The sequence below is a fragment of the Aulostomus chinensis genome, chromosome 17 (assembly GCF_037954235.1).
Source record: "Aulostomus chinensis isolate RoL2024-O1b breed Wild chromosome 17, RoL_Achi_v1.0, whole genome shotgun sequence".
Classification (NCBI taxonomy): domain Eukaryota; kingdom Metazoa; phylum Chordata; class Actinopteri; order Syngnathiformes; family Aulostomidae; genus Aulostomus; species Aulostomus chinensis.
In genome coordinates this window covers 7,592,083-7,612,531 of record NC_141336.1, presented here as the reverse complement: position 1 = coordinate 7,612,531, position 20,449 = coordinate 7,592,083, and the positions used below count along the sequence as shown (strand labels likewise).

General features: G+C 44.2%; 1 protein-coding gene across 1 annotated transcript in view; it reads left to right on the top strand.

Moving 5' to 3' along the window:
* ehd4 (EH-domain containing 4) overlaps positions 1-20,449 on the top strand; it is a 45,262-nt gene that overhangs the window by 12,028 nt on the left and 12,785 nt on the right. The gene's annotated exons all lie outside the window — the stretch shown is intronic.

Genomic DNA, 20,449 nt, shown 5'->3' with positions numbered 1-20,449 from the left:
ATCAAGTTCTCGTCTTTACTTTTACTTTTGGCTGAATGGTTGTGCTTTTATTGGTGAATCATTACTTAAAGCATACAATGTATACATTACAAATTTTACTTTATGTTTAATTGGTGTGACTTGGTGTGCACTTTAGGAAAGGGACTTCACTTTAAGATGGAACTCAGTTACTGCCCCACAATGCCAGTAACTTGGCAGAGCACCTGGACTGCAGAATGACTCGTCTTGCTGTGTTGACATGCACACCACAGTGCAAGCAGGGGCATGGATAAGTATTTGTGGGGCAGGGGCAGCGAGCCTAAGATCATCTTTACAATTGTTCACTTTTGGTCAATTTATCTTTTGTTTCAGTGCCTTGAGAGGCTTGCCATCATATTGGCAGTTTGTTTATGAAGAACATAAATGTCAAGGGCTTTTGGGGGAGCAGACTCTAGAGTGGAGTGACATTTGCTCCCCCTTGCCCCCTGCAGATCCACACCTGCTCTACACCATCTGTTGCTACAGCCTGACCACATGCTTCCTCTGACACATGTAGACATTGGCCTCAGAGAGGAATATTAACAGGAGGACATACTGTGTGGGAAGATCATGCTATTCCTTCACAACTAAAACTCGTTGGCTTTAAAGTAGCAGCACTGTAATAATGTTCATTTGGAGTAAAGTTTGAAAAAGGGAGTTATTCACTGGCCATATTAAATATTATAACCAAACAGAGGGGGGATGACTTATCGGCTGACAACACAGTAACAAACTCAGGAAAGGAAACAGCAACGAGAATGAAAATCAGCACAGCACCTATGACATCAGCTTTAGGAAAAGAGCTCCAAGGATGCAGCTGCAGCTTGTCCATGGCAGCATCCAGTCTAGGCCTTAAAATACATCAAGGTTGGATGAAGTGCTTGAGAGAGGCAAGTCCGGGACTTTGCACTGACCAGTATCTGTTAAGAGAAAAGTCAAGTAAGGCAAGTGAAGCTCAGTGGCAGGATTTAACCCACAGTCCACTGAGCATCAGCACCCCAGACACTGAGAGGAATTCAAGCTCAACATTTGAGAACCAGGAACCTAGCCAGCTGCAGCCTGCTTTGGAGAAGAACATCCATGGCCACAGACATCAACTGAAGTGGGCAACAATCAACATAGACCTAAGCAACATCCTGGACATACTCAGAAGTACAGTGGTGAAGAAGTTGGAGAGGATGGGAGATCCGATCTACTCTTATGGAGCAGAAAGTTTCAGAACAAAACATCCAATAAAGATGGAAATATCATCAGCCCCACCCAAGTCCAGAAGACAGCAAGAAATCGAGCACCTTGTCGAAGGGAGAAGGGAATTGAGAAAAGAAAGGAGAAAATCCTCACTGGGGGAGAGACTGGGTGTTGACCTCCTGCAAGTGGATCTGAAGGAATGTCTGGGAAGGCTGTGAAGAGCAGAAAACCTCAGAATGTGACATAAGTGGAAAGAGAGTGCGAGAATGTTCTTCTACAAGGACCCTTTCAGATTTGTTAAAGGGCTCTTCATCAAGGAAAAGAGCAGATCGCTCAAGGCTCCTAAAAAGGATGCCTACATAGATGACAAGACCATCTGGACCTCAACCATCATGTGTGCGAAGCACCTGTTGGAAAAAATACATAACAACATAACATGGACATGGATGAAGTTGAAACCCAGCAAATCCAGGAGCATATCCATCGTCTGAGGGAAAACTCATGGTCCATAGATTTTACATCAACAAAGTACCCATTCCAATGGTGTCAGAGCAGCCAATCAAAAGCTTGGGCGGGTAGTACAATGCAAACCTCAAAGATTCAGACCAAAATGATCAACTGAGGGAGGCAACCATTAAAGGCCATGTCACCGTAGATAAGACATCCATCCCTGTTAAGTTAAAGTTATGGTGCTTGCAATTTGGATTGCTCTGCAGGTTGATGTGGCCTCTCACAGTCTATGAAGTCCCTATCTCTAAAGTCGAGAAACTGGAGAGGACAGTCAGCTCCTACATCAAAAAATGGCTTGGACTCCCATGTTGCCTTAGCAGCATCGGCTTATATGGGCATTGTGCTCTGGAGCTGCCGGTCTCCAGCGTCACTGAAGAGTCCAAGTGTACCTGTTGGGGATGGAAGGAAGCCAACTCAGCTACATCATTAGAACCACCTATATTCTTCCCATTCCCAAGAGCCTCAGCTAGTGGGTTGGAGAAGATCCATCATATGCTCTCTGCCAAACTCCAGCATCACTGAGACAAATCCTCACTGGCTGTAAAACAGTCTTTCTCAGGGCCGTTACACCCTGAGACACAATCAGGTCCTACGGCAACTGGCGATTAGCCCGGAAACAAGGAGAGTTACCACCAATGCTCTCCCTCCTGTGTGCCTGGACTCCCAAGCACCACCCCCTTTTTGAAAGTTGGACAGCTTCCAGGGAAACCATCTGCCATAGCAGTCATAACCTTTCTCGACACAGCCCGGGATTGGAAAATGAAGTTGACCTGGATCAGAAACTCATCTTTCCACCAGAGATCGTCCATCGTCGTCTTCCGCTTATTCCTTACTAGTAAGGGTCGCGGGGGTGCTGGAGCCTATCCCAGCATCTATGGGCGAGAGGCGGGGTACACCCTGGACAGGTCACCAGTCCATCGCAGGGCCAACACACAGAGACAAACAACCATTCACACTCACATTCATACCTACGGTCAATTTAGAGAATCCAATCAGCCTGGTCCCCAAATTGCATGTCTTTGGACGGTGGGAGGAAGCTGGAGTACCCGGAGAGAACCCATGTAGGCACGGGGAGAACATGCAAACTCCACACAGAAAGATCCCGTGCCCGAGCCGAGACTTGAACCCGGAACCTTCTTGCTGTGAGGCCACAGTGCTAACCACTGCACCACCGTGCAGCCTCCACCAGAGATGATTACAGCTAATCTCAGGCTAGACCTGATATTGTGGTAACCTCGTAGAAACTCCTGTACATTGTGGAATTACTTAATTTCTATGGGAGTCTGTGGTGGATGCAGCCTATGAAGGCAACAAGCTGTGAAATCTCTTTCAGAGGCTCCGGAGTAAGGCAGACACTGACTTTGGATGAAGAGGAAGGACCCCATTTGGGCTGGTAGATGTCAACTGTGAGGAAAGTGGGGGAGGAACACCTTACTTTGGACCTTCACTCACTGCTCCCCTCTTCTCTCTCTTCATGGGGTGGGAGTGATATGCCTCCCTTCTCTCTCTTCCTTTCTGAACGGCAAGCATGAGGGGCAAAGGCGGGGGGGGGGGGTACACCTGGGACACTTGGCGTTGCTGTTGAGCCCATCCCGAGGTGTTGTGCGCCTATCAACGTAACACTGAGGACAGAGGGCACCCACTTGATGACCCAAATGAAGCATTTGCTTCATTCAAGCAACTGAAAAACACAGTGAGGCTAGAGACCGGCAGCTCCAGAGCACAATGCCCATATAAGCTGGTGACTGTGAGGTTCCTCTCCGTTGAACTAAATTTGGCCAAAATGTTTTATCATATAAAGGTAGTACACTGTGGAACAGCCTACCCCCCCAAATTAGAGATAGTCAAAGCTTTTTAACATTCAAGGGACATCTGAAGGTGTGGGTCCGATCAAGCCAAATTTGTGATCATAACCCACTGTGATCATTATGCAATCACATCTTTTGTGTAACCATTATTAATGTATGTTTTTTTTGGGTTTGTTTTTTGTAAACAATGTGGGTTTAAGTGCAATTACTATGGGCAACTTGAAATTTTACATTTATTACACCATATATATCCAAGCGATGTGCAATTCTTATTATCATATCCTTTGTATTTTTAATATCATATTATCTCGACGAACATTGTTTACCAACCATACAGCAAATCGCACTTTAACAATTCACTTTGCACTTTATACTGTCATATGCTTACTTTGATCTATCTCTTAGTTACTCACTGCTCTTCGCTGTAGCACATTTACCATCATGGTCTCCATAAGAGTGCAGTAATGTATCCCTGTACCCCCTTTTTTTCTTCTTTCTCTTTTTCTCTTTCTTTTGGTAATTGTCTTATTAGCTAAACACACACATAAATGTGTGTATATGTATGTTTGTATAATCTATCTATCTATCTCTATCTATCTATCTATCTATCTATCTATCTATCTATCTATCTATGTGTATATATGTGTGTGTGTGTGTGTGTGTGTATGTATATATGTGTGTGTATATGTATATGTGTGTGTATATATGTATGTATGTATGTATGTATGTGTGTGCGTGTATATATGTGACAGTGTTTGTATCATGTTGAGTCCCTGTATCATGTTGGCACCCTCAAAGGTTGCTATCTCAGCTAAGTACTCACGATGCATACCCTCCCAAGACTAGTGTTGCTGTTTTGCGCGCAGCAACACTGGTTTTATTGAATCAACTGAAAACAGTAATGACATTGTGGTGCCGCTGTTGCTCAGTCATCCTCATGATTAACTGATGTGTGAAGGTGTCAGCGGACTGGAAGCATCCAACCACAGGTTCAGGTTTCGCCTGCGGGCTCATGTTACTCCCACAGAGGTGCGTATTTGTTTGTGTGTGCAGTAATCACCCTCATCAGCAGGGAAACTTAGGAAAGGGAGGGGAGAGGGGAGGAGAGGACTCCATGTAACCTGATGTGTCCCCCAGCAGTCTAAGCCTATAGCAGCATAGCTATAAATGGTTCAGAGCTACCTGAACCAGCCCTAACTGAAAGCTCAGAACTTAATGTAACTGTGTCACTCATTACAGCCAAACGGTATCCACCGTCTCCTGCAGCTTTACCAGAGGAATTACTTTGATTGGTTCTCTGATGCTGCTGGATGACTGATGACTTCACATGTTCCATCTCCGTTTCAAGGGAAATGCCTTCAGTCTAACAATACTTCTTCCTCGCTAACACACTGTATTTCCAGAGTTAATCAAAGAAACACTGAAATTCTTTACAGTTTTATTAGTGACAGAGCTATCAAATTGATTTATAATCACCTGCAACAATGCAGAAGGTCCCGAAACTTTCTCCTGGTTAACTTTTTTATTGGATGATTATGATTGTCACTGTTGGTCAATCTGCTTGATAATCATTGTATCCTTAGTATTGTCTTCAAATATCTTTGTTTTTTTCCAAAACCAGGAAAATCCTCCTGAGATTAATTGACACAAAACTGAAAACCACAGAACTAAATTTCACAAATTATACACAGTGATGATATTTTGTGGGACTGGAAACGGACTGTTTTGGATGTGGAGCAGTGATGATGTTATGATGTTCTGGAGGTCATTGAGTTCTTGTACTGGATCAGGACCTGGGTAATCTGAAACCAGGATGGGACTTAGTTGGACAAACCACAACTGAAGATGAATGATGAGGAGAATGATAAAAGAGAAAACAATGAGAAAAAGATCAGGAAACAGAGTAAAAAGTAAACAGAGTAAAGGAGGAGAATTCCTTGTTCATATTTGCAATAGACAAGATGCTTCATGATCACTACAAAGAGTCTGAGCTCTGCCTGTCACCACAATCTGAAGACACAATAACTTGTGAAATAACTCTGACTGACTCCACCCTGATGGCAGCAGACCAGCATTGACTGCAGCCAAGTGGGCAAACAGCAGATCCACCCTGAAAGCACAAAACAAAAAGAAACAAGAAGAATTCAAGCATAACATGTTTGGCATCAATCGAGGTGATGAACCTAAAGAGAATTACCTCCAATTCTTAGTCCTGTGATGATAAGTGGTTGTAAATCTGGGCTGCAGTCTGCAATTTTTTAATCAATTTTCTTATATATCAAAGCTCTACAGCATCATACTGTCATATAAGCCCCTTAGGCTTATGATTTAAAATGCTTTTTGAGCTCGTCACCACCTCATAATTTTCACTTCATTTCACACAAGATGGAGTTTGTGTCTGTGTAGAAATTCCTGTGCTGCTGGGAAGATGCATACTAAGCTGGCTCTTTTGACAGCGCACTAGAAACTTAAGTTGAGCTGGCACCTTCCAGTTAGCCCTCTGCAAACATGAATTCAGATTAGTAATATAATTGTGCAGCTCCTCTAGGCTTTCCTTTTTTTATTGATATTTTGGTCAAATACTGAAAAAATACAATTATATACATAAGAATAAAATGCATTGTGTCCTTTTTCAGTATCAACCCGGTCTTTTTTTCCTTTCACCAACAAGAAAATAAAATGTAAACATAAAGGAATCTGCAGTCCAGCAACAACGTTCAAAACAAGCCAGGCCTACAACACAAGCTCTAAACAAAAAACAAAACGAAAACACAACAATCTAGGTCTTAAACACAATATACAAATCCTGTATTTGACCAAAACAAAATAATTATGTAAGAGTAGTCATATCCAGCAATTGTGCTAGGAATGGGCCCCACACACGCTTTTTTCATCTCAATTAATTGAGTTGTAGTTGATGACCCAGATGCATGTGCCTCCGCCATGTTGCATGTTGTTCTTCTTAGCAGGGTATTCAGTCACGTGATCTGCACCGTGGGAGGATTGCCAGATAATCGCTCATTTACAGCCAAAAAACAATGCTAAAGAAGCGGCCAGATCTGGCTCCTCGGTACCAATGGTACTTTGGGTATTCTAGAAAAATCAGTACTGTCACATTTTCAGAATCTTAGTACCGACTTGGTACCGAAGTGCCAGTGGAGATTGTTGCTCCTTTTGTAGTTTTATTCACTTTGCTTCATATTAATACTTTAATGGCCTATTTTTGGCTACTGTTATTAATGTTCTATATTTGATTTACTTTGTATTGTAGAACCACACACACACACCCCTTCATCGACAAATAAACAAGTGGAAAGTAACCCTAAGCCTGCATTCTTACCAATGCACCACAGTGGTAACAAGTGTTAAAAACTAACCAGAGACAGTTCATCAAACCCTTCATTACAAAATTGGTCCTTCGAGCCGGATTGTGTGTTACCGCTGTGGATCGTGAAGATGTTTCCATATGGTAGAGATGAAGTAACCGTACCAGCTAGTGCTCAGCCCAGACATCAGATACATCCACCTACCTGGTTTGCTGATTATGATGTTGCCTTGCCCGCCATTGAGGGACCTCCCTGGCTGCTGCCGCAGCAACGTCAGACCAGCTCTTCCAAGCAATGCAGGACCCCTACCACAATATAGAGAGAGCCACTGAGATGCTACCTCTCAATCCCCTGCCCCTTGATCAGTGGAATCCAGGAGCTGATGCTTGCCCAAAGCATCCCATGTAGTCAGTGTACTCGGGACCCCAGTACAACAGCACCCCAGACCCACTGTCTGGTTAGTCAGTGCTAGAGGCTTCACCTGCAATACTGGAAGAGCTGCAAAATATCAGGGTAGACAACCAGAGGCTGCAATTCATGATAATTGAGATGCAAAGGCAGCTTAATGCAAGACAACAGCCATATGTTCCACTTCTTCCTCCATCTATTTAGCCAGCAGTATATACTGCTGCCCTCAGCCCGCCAAGCCCAGCACAACAAGCCATTGCCCCAATCCACCAGTGCCTGTGCATGTAACCTGCAAAGAAGAGGAGGAGGATGACAACTGGCCACCTCCCCCACCTCCAGTGGCAGAGGAGGACATTAAACCTCAGTTATTCACAACTGTGCTGCCCACAGAGTTAGTGTTGGAGCTAACAGCATGTCTCAAGAGGATTGGGATAAATCCAGAGCAGCCACCCAGAGTAAGCACCACGCTCCTTCAATGAATTTACACCCAACAATTCTCCATGAGCAAGCACATCCTGCAACAGCGGTGACGAAAACCTTCCTTTAAACAGGCAGGAATGTCGAGCAGACCCAGGCTCAATGGGGACGGCCTTCTGCTTTGACCAGTTGGGGGGAAAGAGAGCAGGAGAGCAGGGCAGAGACAAAGACAGATAATGGAGGAAGACAGATATGCAGAAGGAAAAAGTGGGACAGAGATAAAAAAAGAGAGAAAGGGAAGAGACTGATGGACGGACGGGGACGTGAGCAGGTGGAGCTATGGGTGGTAGCTTGAGCCTCTTCAGGTCTACAGCCTCTTCCAGCAGCACCTGGGATCTGGGATGAGGGGAGCCCGAAGGCTCTGGAGAAGAAGACGAGTTAGTAATAGGTATGAGTATGATTTATGTATGACACATATAACTATTGCTGCTAGGTGTCCTGCTGAGATTCAGGGAGCATGCCGTCGCCATCAGCAGCAATATAAAAGGCATGTTCCATCAAGTAAGGTTGCTGCCAGAAGACAATTCCTTGCTCCATTTCTTGTGGCGGGATCTGAACAGAGAGGCACCACCCAACATCTATGAGTGGCAGGTCCTCCCCTTTGGAACCACCTCCAGCCCATGCTGTGCAATGTTTGCACTACAGAAGCATGTGACTGACAACAGCCAGCCAGAGGAGGACGTTTGAGTCACCATTGAGAGGTGCTTTTACGTGGATAACAATGTACAAAGCCTCTCGTCCCCCACAGCAGCAAGGCAGCTGGTTGACAAATTGCAGACGCTGTTAGCCACTGGTGGGTTCGAGCTGCGTCAGTGGGCTAGCAACACCCTGAGTTCATCAGTCACCTGCCTAAGGAAGCAAGATAGGAGGGCAGTGAGCGATTGCTGACAGAGTTGATGGCAGACCCTCAGGAGCTAGCACTTGGACTGCGATGGCTTTGTGCCTCAGACACTATTGGCTACTGGTTCCGCCTCACTGACTGGCCCACACTGACTATGCGGAACATTTACAGCACACTCGCGAACCTGTATGATCCTTTAGGCTTCCTCGTCCCCTACACCATGCAGGCTAAAGTCATTGTGCAGCACCTGTGGGACAGAGAGAGGGACTGGGATGATCTGTCCCTTCCAGACAATACTGTCAAGGTGTGGCTCACCTGGGAAGATGAGCTGCATCACCTTCCCAAGATCGTCCTGCCACAGTGTTACAGAAGCCCCTGTCTGGACCAACCCCACTCTGTCAGAGGCTTCCGCATATTCTGTGATGCATCCGAGAAGGCCTATGGTTCAGTTGTGTACCTACTGACTGAGGGCCCAGGAGGGAAAACCGAAGGAGCTTTCTTGACAGCACAGTTGAGAGTAGCCCCCAAGCGCCAGCTGTCGATGACACAATTGGAGTTGTGTGCAGCCACCACAGGTGCCTAGCTGGCAGCATTGTTGCAGCGTGAACTCACTCTGGTGCTTAATGATGTGGTACTCTGGACAGACTCTACCACGGTTCTCACATGGCTCCAGTCTGACTCCTGCTGATTTAAAGTGTTTGTGGGCACTAGAGTTACCGAAATCCAGGAGCTGACTGAAGCGCGAGCCTGGAGGTACTGTATGTGGACTCTGCAAACAACCCTGCAAACAACCCTGCAGACAACATCAACCAGAGGAAGACCCTAAGAGAACTGGCAGGGTAGAGCCAGTGGAGCCACGGTCCAGCATTCTTGCACGAGTCACCTCAGTGCTGGCCTGTCAAGCCAGAGTCTGAGCCTTTGGATGGCACCGAGCTATGCAAGACCACGTTCTGCAGTTCCATCACCATTGCTCCTCTTCCTTACCTCCTTGATGCTGGTCAGTTTACAAGTTTTGGGGACATGGTCGAGGTTGTTGTGCGGTCACACCACAGGGCAGCAACCAACCAATCCCCTCCCTCTTCACAAGACGATCAGGAAGGTGAAATGGAGCTGCTGAGGCAAGCACAGTTGGACGGTTTCACTGATGACCTTCAGCACTCGACAAACCTGTCCCCTCCGCTAGCTGTTTGATCGTCTTAGCCCCCGAGTATTACGACAAACTGAAGCTTATCCGGGTTGGAGGTAGACTTCGTCGCTGTGACATGCTGGACCAAGAAACCATTCACCCCATCGTCTTGGATCCAGCCCACCAGGTGACCAAACTCATTAATTCAGGATGCTGATCAAGACCTCCGCCATCCAGGTTGCGAGTGGCTCTTTGCAGAACTCCGTTGAAAGTACTGGATCCTTCGGGGACGAGAGGCTGTGAAAAGGCACCAACATACATGTCCTGACTGTCAGAGATGGAGGGCAAAACCTGTAGTACTCAAGATGGCAGACTTACCCCCTGCCCGCCTGCGTCTGCTGAAACCACCATTTTTCTCTACAGGTGTGGACTACTTTGGGCCCTTCAGTGTCAGAGTTGGACAGTGCAACGGGAAGCATTGGGGCATATTATTCAAGTGCCTTAGCATCTGAGCTGCCCACATAGACATCCTGAGCAGTTTCGACCAGGATTCATTATTGATGGCCCTCTGACGATTTATTTCACGCAGGGGAAAACCAGCAGAGCTTCTATTGGTCCAGGGGACAAATTTCACAGATGGTGAGAGGGAGTCCTTCACTCCTGACTCCTTCAAGGTTTTGCACCCCACCCTGCAGGCAGAACTGGCCAAACATCAGGTCAAATTCCTCTTCAACCCTCAGCCTTCTTTTTTTTTTCTTTGGAACATGTATTTATTGAGTTTTTACCGTTGTAAACATATATTTAGCAATAAAATTACAGACAGAACTATAACTATAAAGTAATCCCCACCCCCCTGAACTTATTCGAACTTGGATGGAAGTTAACTTTCTTTTTTTTTAAACATGTATTTATTGAGTTTTTACAGTTGTAAACATAGATTCAGCAATAAAATTACAGACAGAACTATAACTACAAAGTAAGCCCCCCCCCCCAAAAAAAAACTAAAAACAGCAAAACAAAAAAGCGGGCAAAGACATTACATAACCATTACATACACACAGTTTATCACATGGTTTAGGTGATGTCAGTTAGGCAAGGCAAGGCAATTTTATTTGTATAGCCCGTTTTCACAAAGAGTTTGTCTCAAAGGGCTTTACATGGCTTAACACCCATGAGGCTACTGGGCCAGACGGCCCGGAGCCAGTTTTCACATACACACCCATTCAAAACCTGGTATTATTAGGGCCTGAGCCAGTCCCTGGCGAAGACCCTATTATGTTTCGAAGTCACACTCACCACTTCAAAAGTAAATTTGACCCCCTAAACATGCATGAAAACTCACCAAATTTGGTAAGCACATCGGGTGCGGCAAAAAATTCGATAATTAAAAAAAAAAGAGGCGCTCTACTCAATAGCACCACCTACATACACAAAAAACCACGCCACAGACTGTAGGAATGTCCTACAGACAAGGGACAAACACCATTGAACTCGTCTCATCAAGACGGATAAATCATACACTCACACCCCTGACCTAACTGTAACAGGATGTCCACAATTTGGACACGAATGTCTAATTTTGGACAATTTTGCGCCCCGAACAAAATCTATCTCCTCCTAAACCGTAAATGCCAGGGCTTCCAAACTTTCACACATTACTCTCCCAACTGTGCTGATTAAAAGTTGTTCAAGGTTAATATACTACGCGCTCGGTTTGGATTTTATGAGCCGTCAAAGTGGGGGAGACACTTTTCGCCTTACAATGGAAGTCCATGGGGAGAGCGTGTCCTCTCAGGGTACATACTCTCAAAAAAATGCTTCTCACATCGACACCATACATTCCACAGCTTTTAAAAACACACCACTGTATTCCTGACAAAAATCCCTACAAAAATATGGTATTTTGTGTGACTTTTGACCAACGTATGCCGACTTATTCAGCTTTAACACACTACATTTCTCTGAATCCTCCACTCTCTCCACTCCAGCACAGATCAGACACAGTGCAGCGGGGAAGGGGTTCTTAATGGGCCAGCTGGCAGCTCTGCTCTCAGCTCTGCTCTCAGCTCTGACAGAGATGGCAGAGAGCGAGCAGAGAAGGGAGGGGCTCTTAATGGGCCAGCTCTCAGCTCTGCACTCACACTGTGCAGCGCACTGAGGCTCGTATCTCCTCAACTACAAGGCCTAGGGATTTGCCGATTACACCGTTGGATTCGGGCCGGTGTACGGCCGCGCGGGGGCTCAGGCCCTAACAACGCTGCTTGCAGCTTTAATACTGTTCTTGCTCTCAATGAGTGCGCGCTATATGCGCATAATGCGCATAACGCACATAATCTAATTTGACCCCCTGAACATGCATGAAATTCGCTGAAATTCGGCACAATCGTTCGGTCTGTCTCAACATTCACTAATCAAAAACAAAAACACCACAAAAGTCTATAGCGCCACCTAGGGAGCCACACAAAAAAGAGATAATTTTTTAAAATTTAGAGCGCTATAACTCCTCACACAAAAGTCCCACAAACATGGGACCAACACCGTTAGACTCGTCTCATCAAGACAAACAATTCTTACACTCTGACCTCTGACCTGTCTACAACAGAATGTCCACAATTGGACAAAACTGTCAAAATCAGGAATTTTTTTACTCTCCGAACAAAATCTATCTCCTCCTACACCGTAAATGCCAGGGCTTCCAAACTTTCACACATTACTCTCCCAACTGTGCTGATTAAAAGTTGTTAAAGGTTAATATACTACGCGCTCGATTTGAATTTTATAAGCCGTCAAAGTGGGGGAGACACGTTTCACGCTTACAATGGAAGTCTATGGGGAGAGCGTGTCCTCTCAGGGTACATACTGTCAAACTAATGCTTCTCACATCTACACCATACATCCCAGAGCTTTTAAAAGCACACCACTGTAATCCTGACAAAAATCCCTACAAAAATATGGTATTATGTGTGACTTTTGACCAACGTATGCTGACTTATTCAGCTTTTCCACACTACATTTCTCTTAATCCTCCACTCTCTCCACTCTAGCACACATCAGAGACAGTGCAGCGGGGGAGGGGTTGTTAAAGGGCCAGCTCTCAGCTCTGCTCTCACACTGGGCAGCGCACTGAGGCTCTATCTCCTAAACTACAAGGCCTAGGGATTTGACGATTACACCGTTGGATTCGGGCCAGTGTCAAGGCGGCCGCGCGGGGGCTCAGGCCCTAACAACGCTGCTTACAGCTTTAATTAGGGCCTGAGCCAGTCCCTGGCGAAGACCCTATTATGTTTCGAAGTCACACTCACCACTTCAAAAGTAAATTTGACCCCCTAAACATGCATGAAAACTCACCAAATTTGGTAAGCACATCGGGTGCGGCAAAAAATTCGATAATTAAAAAAAAAAGAGGCGCTCTACTCAATAGCACCACCTACATACACAAAAAACCACGCCACAGACTGTAGGAATGTCCTACAGACAAGGGACAAACACCATTGAACTCGTCTCATCAAGACGGATAAATCATACACTCACACCCCTGACCTAACTGTAACAGGATGTCCACAATTTGGACACGAATGTCTAATTTTGGACAATTTTGCGCCCCGAACAAAATCTATCTCCTCCTAAACCGTAAATGCCAGGGCTTCCAAACTTTCACACATTACTCTCCCAACTGTGCTGATTAAAAGTTGTTCAAGGTTAATATACTACGCGCTCGGTTTGGATTTTATGAGCCGTCAAAGTGGGGGAGACACTTTTCGCCTTACAATGGAAGTCCATGGGGAGAGCGTGTCCTCTCAGGGTACATACTCTCAAAAAAATGCTTCTCACATCGACACCATACATTCCACAGCTTTTAAAAACACACCACTGTATTCCTGACAAAAATCCCTACAAAAATATGGTATTTTGTGTGACTTTTGACCAACGTATGCCGACTTATTCAGCTTTAACACACTACATTTCTCTGAATCCTCCACTCTCTCCACTCCAGCACAGATCAGACACAGTGCAGCGGGGAAGGGGTTCTTAATGGGCCAGCTGGCAGCTCTGCTCTCAGCTCTGCTCTCAGCTCTGACAGAGATGGCAGAGAGCGAGCAGAGAAGGGAGGGGCTCTTAATGGGCCAGCTCTCAGCTCTGCACTCACACTGTGCAGCGCACTGAGGCTCGTATCTCCTCAACTACAAGGCCTAGGGATTTGCCGATTACACCGTTGGATTCGGGCCGGTGTACGGCCGCGCGGGGGCTCAGGCCCTAACAACGCTGCTTGCAGCTTTAATACTGTTCTTGCTCTCAATGAGTGCGCGCTATATGCGCATAATGCGCATAACGCACATAATCTAATTTGACCCCCTGAACATGCATGAAATTCGCTGAAATTCGGCACAATCGTTCGGTCTGTCTCAACATTCACTAATCAAAAACAAAAACACCACAAAAGTCTATAGCGCCACCTAGGGAGCCACACAAAAAAGAGATAATTTTTTAAAATTTAGAGCGCTATAACTCCTCACACAAAAGTCCCACAAACATGGGACCAACACCGTTAGACTCGTCTCATCAAGACAAACAATTCTTACACTCTGACCTCTGACCTGTCTACAACAGAATGTCCACAATTGGACAAAACTGTCAAAATCAGGAATTTTTTTACTCTCCGAACAAAATCTATCTCCTCCTACACCGTAAATGCCAGGGCTTCCAAACTTTCACACATTACTCTCCCAACTGTGCTGATTAAAAGTTGTTCAAGGTTAATATACTACGCGCTCGATTTGAATTTTATAAGCCGTCAAAGTGGGGGAGACACGTTTCACGCTTACAATGGAAGTCTATGGGGAGAGCGTGTCCTCTCAGGGTACATACTGTCAAACTAATGCTTCTCACATCTACACCATACATCCCAGAGCTTTTAAAAGCACACCACTGTAATCCTGACAAAAATCCCTACAAAAATATGGTATTATGTGTGACTTTTGACCAACGTATGCTGACTTATTCAGCTTTTCCACACTACATTTCTCTTAATCCTCCACTCTCTCCACTCTAGCACACATCAGAGACAGTGCAGCGGGGGAGGGGTTGTTAAAGGGCCAGCTCTCAGCTCTGCTCTCACACTGGGCAGCGCACTGAGGCTCTATCTCCTAAACTACAAGGCCTAGGGATTTGACGATTACACCGTTGGATTCGGCCCGGCGATCCGGCCGCGGTTAGGCGGGGGCTCAGGCCCTAACAACGCTGCTTGCAGCTTTAATTCCCATTTACAGCTCTAGTTTTGCTTTCGGTCTTCTAGGCTTTCCTAATGTTATCAGACCAAATGGATCCAATTCTGATGTGTGTATGTTATTTTCTGATTTATACACAATGTTACAGCTGCTAAATCAATGATGGAGTAGTCTATGGCATAATTTATGATGTAAGCGCATGTCAACATTTGCTTGTACTAAGTTTTATTGCCAGAAGATGGAGATACAGTAAAAGCACTGCACTATAGCTTTACTGTTGTTTGGTCAAAAACAGTAATGCACAATGTCATCAAATGTCTTGTTTTGACTTAACAATAAAACCTCCCCAAATACTCAAATAACTACCACAAAAGATGAAAAAAACTATTACTATATATCTTTAATTTGGAACTCAGAAATTGTGTTGTGCCTTTTTTGGGCTGGTCTTTGGGCCCAATGAGGACCAGCCGTCCTAATAAGTTTAGTGTTTATATCAGAATAGGTTTCCAATAGGTAACAATAGCAGGTACACACACATGCACACACACACAAACACCATTTTGACCATGTCATCATGTTCGTGAGTCTGATGTGAGCATCCCTGGTGTGTCCTAGTGCCTGAATGCTGGATTCTGATATGTCATGATGTCATCAACCCATGTGTGTGTTGAGTCACATTTGGCCCGTCCAACATCTTAAGCTTGAGAAACTTTAATGGCTTCCAGATGGAAGGAACGCCCTGCTGCTGCTTCCTGTGGCCCTCTTTCCTCCCTCTAAAGGCAACCCCTCCTCTCCCGTCCTGCTGAGGCCTCAAACTAATGCTGTTTTCCATGCTGATTCAATAGGAGTGCATATTTGATTTCATAATTTTGTTGGTAATTCAATGCTGAATACATCAGTTGACTGAAAGAAAATAGATCCTCAGAAGTGGAGCAGAACCACACTTCATGCCTGTAGAACTCCTTTATTACTGTGGTGAAGCCTCTTACAATTGGCTGAGAGGAGAATTCTTTCTTAGTTATTTTTCAGTTACATTTTGACCTTGTACCCCTTGATATGTGTTTTTTAGTATGATCTTGGTGATGTGATTCTTTGGGATTTAATTCTTTTGTTTCATGATGAGTGGGTTTTCATCAGAGGTGCACTGATTCTAAATACCCTGTCCAATTCTGATTTCCCCACAAAAAAGCCTTCCAGTGAAATGAAGCCTGCTTGACAGCAGAAACCAATAGTTTTTGTACTTAAACTGAAATGATTCTCTGTCACTAAAGAAAAATCTCTAAAGGAAGCTCCAGGTTAGTGGATAGGGCTAAATGAAGCTGTTTTCATTTATTCACATAAAATATTCTGGGTGACACGGTGGTGCAGTGGTTAGCACTGTTGCAGCAAGAAGGTTCTGGGTTCAAGTCCTGGCTCAAGCACAGGGTCTTTCTATGTGGAGTTTGCATGGTCTCCCTGTGCATGCGTGGGTTCTCTCCGGGTACTCCGGCTTCCTCCCATTCCAAAGACATGCAAAAGGGGACTAGGCTAATTGGATACTCTAAATTGACCGTAGGTGTGGCAGTGAGTGGGAATTGTAGTCTGTCTATATATGTTGGCCCTGCGATGGACTGGCGACCCATCCAGGATATACCCCGCCTCTCGCCCGAATGCTACTGGGTCGCCCCTCGCGACAATTATCATGATAAGCGATAGAAAATTGATGGATGGATTTCACATTCCAATAATAAAAACATCATCCAGTTACAACCCTAGAAATAAAAATCAAATTAATTGTTTGTAACTTACCTTTTGGGAAGTAATGGTTCTGCTGTGTCATGAGCTGTAGATTTAGCCACTAGCTTCTTGAAATTGGGTGTGGTCAGCTAGGTCATTTTTGTGGGAAGTTTGTTTTTCCTCCAAAGTTTATTTTGGATTTATAAAACTAAATTTGAAAAATGAGTCTCCTGAATCTGCAGTGAAGCATTTTCATGTCAAAAATATGCAATAGCCTAGTGCAGTGGTCAGCAACTAGCCACCAGTGGGCAAAAACTGGGTCCCCAAAGATGAAAATGGATCTGTCAGATTGTTTTGATAATCAGACATTTTTAAAATTAAATACTTTATTCTTTGCTTAGCTGCAAAAAATGCAATGCTGCCATCACCATTAGTGCATGTTTTAATTATGGCTACTGATGTGATCAGCCTTTAGAAACTACTGACCTCCGCTTTCTACGCTGCTGGTCTGACAGTTTCACATCTGCATTTCTAAACTGTCAGACCAGCAGCAGTCTTGTGACACAGGAAAAACTGACTTTAAAATGAGAAGTGAGATAAATAATTTCATAAGTATGTTTAAATCCTCTGAGACAAAACTCTCCAATACATCCATTCCACCACGACAAATAATGGACTAAAACTATTTTCATAGGACTAAAGATTAAACCCTGGTAGAGTCAGTAGTAAATCTAAATAGGTGTAGATCAGGGGTGCTCAATCAAGACTCAAGATCTACTTTTGAAATTGTCCTCTGAGATCTACCAGTCATGTTTGTGCATTGCAAAAATGTGTGTATGCACAGATACACACACACACACACACATTTCTTTTCATAAAATGCATCTTAATGTGCTTGAAAATAATTAAATTACTACACCTGAGATCCCCCGACAATAAGCCTATAGCAGCATATCTAAGGGCTAGTCTAAGCAGCCCTAACTATAAGCTTTATCAAAAAGGAAGGTCTTAAGTCTGCTCTTAAAGGTAGAGAGGGTGTCTGTATCCCGGACCGAAACTGGGAGACGGTTCCACAGGAGTGGAGCTTGATAGCTGAAGGCTCTGGCTCCCATTTACTTTGAAACTCTAGGAACTGCAACCTGCATCCTGAGAGCCGTGGTGGAGGAAGTACCGAGGTTTAGTACTTAAGTAAAATTCAAGATATTCTCCAAAATATATACTCAAGTGAAAGTAGGATTACTACATCAACAATCTTACTTAAGTAAAAGTACTAAGTACCAACTTCTAAATTTACTTGAAAGTATTTTTTAAAGTAAAATTACTCACACAATGGGTTGTCTCACTGTATGGGCTGTGCCACCACTACTTGTAATAAATACAAGCAATTCTACAGTATACTGTACTGGAAACATTGGTGTTTTTATTGCAGAAGCTCTCTGCAATACTGTTTGTACTCCATATGGTAAATATAGCCTACAATTAAATGCTAAAGCTATGTAAAACATCGTGCCCTCTTAAGAGCAGTAAAAGAAAACAAAATAGCACAGGTGTATTATTCTGAGCCCTTTAATCAAATTTCAACAGCCCTTTCATACATGGGAAACTGTGGCCATATTGTAAAACTACTCAACGAAAGGCTGCTGTTCATCTTCAAAAATCAAAAACCATTGACCTAAAAACACAACACATCTAAGAATGACAAACAATGAAGGCCCTTGAAATGAAAAGCCAGGGGGAGTGGCACTGCAGGAAAAAACTTAAGAAAAGAAAAAAAGAAAGCTAAGATGAAGGACCTTCAAATTGTTTTTTGGCCAGGCTATGAAAGGCTAAAGAGAAGAAATAACTATGTAAAGAACATGGGAGTATAAGTGGCCTAATGTTCAGTTTGCTCATTAGCAAAACATTACCAGTGCTTTTTGTTCAATTCCAACAAATGTTGATTCTCAAAGTTTTTTGACCCTAACCTGCCTCTTTTTGCAGAAAAAATGTGTCCTGCTGTTCTAAACAGTAATTCACATGCTGCAGATGCGAGCAATGGTGTGTTTAGCTTCAGGGACACATTGAAAACTGTGGGCACTGCCCTTAGACTGTCCATTGAGGTAGCATAGTTGGCCAGGTAGGCATCCAGCTGTTTTGTGGCTTCTTGGACATTTCCCTTCAGAAGGCCAAAGAAGTCATCCTCCTTTGACCCAGAATGGCTTCCTGCTGGTGTTGATAAGGCAGGTTCCTCCTCCATGTCACTTGATGTAGTCCATACACAATATACAGATACCATTAACCCTATACAAAGTGCTGTATTTTTCTCACACCTTGTAAAATACTATAATTACAGCTTTGTTAGAGTTTTGTATAGTCTCATCTGAAAATAAAGTATTTTTGGATCAACTGAATCAGGACACCTTTTCCTTACAAATTAAACACTTGCCAATGAAATCATTGTTTAAAAACAACGTACCCAGCTTCAGCAAATCCTCATTGCTGGTCCATGATGTGCGGAACTTGGGAAGCAAAATTGCAGCAGCTATGAGCTCTGGGTCCTTGAGCATATCTCCAAACTGCTGCTGTATTCCTTCTTGAATAGCAGAGATCAGTGGCTGGCAGAACTTGGATGAAGTTTGGAGGCAATCTAACTTCATAGTCAGGAGGGTTATCGTAAGTGCCAGCCATCCCATGTGGACATCCACCTCTCCCTGCAATATGTTGAGCGCCTTGGATACTGGGCTCATAGTTGACGCATACTCTGCCAAGAAAGCAAGCTCTGCAGGGCTGAGCCTGTAAAAAAACAGCATTAGAATATGCATATTGTCAGCAAGAGAATTGAGAAATAATGTATGTAACATGCCTCGACTACACTGTGTTATTACTATCCAGATACACAGTGACATTACATATCGTATCTGTGCTGCTCACAGCCAAACTTGCATTGGGACTTTAAGTGCAATGGTAACCGCTCTGATTGCTCCTTTTCCACTTTCCACGAAGTACAAATACTTCATTACATTCCACCACTGCCTGGGAGCAAAGGGTTCTAGCTGGGTAATAAGGGACTATGAGCTCTGTCAAATATGAAGGTGCCTGATTGTTGAGGACTTTGTATGTGAGAGGGAGAATTTTACATTCTATTCTGAATTTGACAGGGAGCCAATGCAGAGAAGCCAGTACAGGAGAGACATGGTCTCTTATACCAGTTCTAAGCAACACGTGGGCAGCAGTGTTTTTGACTAGCTGGAGAGTATTTAGGGACTTAATGGTGCAGCCTGATAGAAGGGAATTGCAGTAATCCAGCCTGGAAGTGACAAAAGCATGGACTAGTTTTTCTGCGTCTGTTTGAGACAGGATGTGCCTGATCTTAGCAATGTTACGTAAATGAACGAAAGCAGTCCTAGAGATTTGCTTAATGTGGGAGTCAAATGACAGATCCTGATCAAAGAGAACTCCTTGGTTCCTTACGATAGTGCTGGGGGCCAGGGAAATGCCATTCAGGGTGCCTATCTCATCAGATAGGGTGTTTCTAAAGCCCCTTTCACACTGCACCAAAAACACGGGTGAACATGGGTGTTTGGGCACTCTGAAAGGTTGATATTGGTCTATAGTTGCCCAAAACTTCTGGATCCAGGGTTGTTTTTTTGAGAAGGGGTTTAATTACTGCTACTTTAAAGGACAGTGGGACATAAGCAGATAACAGTGACACACTGATCATATCTAAGAGATAGGTGCTAACGAGGGTTAGAGAGTGCAGTTTTGTCAGCTGATGGCAGGAGGAGAAGAATTTTCTCTTTAATTGATTAGGATAATTTTGTAATTGA